Genomic DNA, 1,949 nt, shown 5'->3' on the forward strand with positions numbered 1-1,949 from the left:
GATCCGGCCCAACCCGGCACTGGCACCACCGGTCCTCCGGCCCGCCCAGCGCGCCGTTCGTGGGCTGCGGGACTGCGGGCCGGGGGCCACGAACAGGGGTCTCCCGGCCCACCTTCCCCGCGCTGCCCCTTCCTCCGGGCGGGCACCTTCGTCGCCGACGGCCCTTCCTGATGTCACTTTTCCGTCCCTGCCCTGGGGGACAGCCGGGCGTGGGCTCGGGGGAGGGGCCCTGCACCCCCGCCAGGTGCTCCCCGAGAGATACAGGTGCCCAGACACCCCAAGAAAACCACTGCGTTTCATGTTTTCAGACCTTTTGGTGACAGGGAACGTGGTGGAGAGGATGGACAGGTGACGTGTGCCCGCCCCCGGGGTGGGTGGCCTGGCAGGTGAGCCTGGCCCCGCCCCGATCAGGGGGTCGTCAGCCACGTGAGTCCTCTGGCGGGAGGGAGAGGGGTTGAGGTGAGGTCAGTTGTGAGGATACAGTAGTGAAAAGTCCTTGTGAATATAGTGACCTATCTGATGGTTACATGTACCTTCATTACAGTCTAATATAGTAGGTGAGTGTTTGGCACAAATACTCAGAAGCAACCCATCCCCTTCCCCAGGCCACTAAAAGAGTGGTTAGAAAGAAGTAGCATGTGGTCAGAGAAGTGTGGACCCTCATCGGGGTGAGTATTCAAACCTGCCAACACGGGTTTCTAAACCCACTCAAAATCAACAGTTTGAAGATACATGTTTTTAACGCTGGAAAATAAAGGAGCAACTGCTTTTCTAATAAATCCTAAAAGGCAACAGTGAACACAGCTCACCTTGGAGTGCTTGTACCGACTATAAACACTACATTTTTAAAAAGTACAGTGACAAACCCCCATCACCGCGTTTTGTTTCAAACCTGGGCATTTTCACATTCTCCACATTTTCACAGCTCCACTCTGCTTGCCTGGATTGCCTTGACAGAGCTGCCTTATGGTGAATGATTAAGAAACAGATAGCAGAATGAATGTTTGAATCTTGAAGGGGAGATTTTTTTCCTACATTCTCTCTTATGGAGTTGTATTTTTTTTTTTTTTTTGGTGATATCTTATGATTCATACTTTTGTAGAAAAGTTGTAGCCAATAAAATAATATTCACTTTCAGAAGCAGAATGGTTATTTCTACAGAAGACTAATAAGTAAATTGAAAACTCAACCTCAGCTGATAGCTTTCTTGCAGTGATTGTCATGAAGAGGAGCTCTGTTGGTTTAGAATGCCCCTCAGGTGTCACTTTTTATAGCATTCTGTATGCAGAGGCCAAGAAACAGAATATTCTACCCATGTCTAAGATTTAAGGGAACTAGTCCTTATACAAGGAGTCTTATGTTAAATATTGGGCTGCTAACCACAAGGTCAGCAGTTTAAACCCACCAGCCACTCTGTGAGAGAAAGATGAGACTTTATATGCTCCCCTAAGGATTTACCCAGTTGGTTAGTTCTGCTTAGTCTTCTGGGGTCGCTGTGAGTCTGAATCGACTCTGCCATAGTGGATGGTTCCTTAAACACTTGGTTTCAGAAGCTGAGATTGGGAGCAGTGACCTAACAGTTTTTCACAGTCTCTGTTTAATTATAAAGTGTGGATGGTACCTGTCCAAACATACTTATTCAGCCATTCATTCATTCATTCAGTATTTTTTGACTACCACATGTCAGATGCTGTAAGGAAAAAGATTAAAAAAGGTCTTGCTTGGTGGATATAAGTATTGCTGTTAGGTGCCATCGAGTTGATACCATCTCAGAACGAAACCCTGCCAGATCCTGGGCCAACCTCACAGTTGTTGCCACTCTTGAGCCCATTGATACTGCCACTTTACCAATCCATCTCACTGGGGGCCTTCCTCGTTTTCTCTGGCCTCCCCACCTTATCAAACATGATATCCTTCTCCAGCAACTGGTCCCTCCTGACAATATGTCC

The 1,949-nt window shown here is 48.0% G+C and overlaps 1 protein-coding gene across 1 annotated transcript in view; it reads left to right on the plus strand.

The window, feature by feature from the left end:
- Positions 1-1,949, plus strand: part of PRDM15 (PR domain containing 15) — a 113,714-nt gene that overhangs the window by 436 nt on the left and 111,329 nt on the right. The gene's annotated exons all lie outside the window — the stretch shown is intronic.

This window comes from Chrysochloris asiatica, unplaced genomic scaffold (assembly GCF_000296735.1).
Source record: "Chrysochloris asiatica unplaced genomic scaffold, ChrAsi1.0 scaffold00154, whole genome shotgun sequence".
In the NCBI taxonomy this organism is placed as follows: Eukaryota; Metazoa; Chordata; class Mammalia; order Afrosoricida; family Chrysochloridae; genus Chrysochloris; species Chrysochloris asiatica.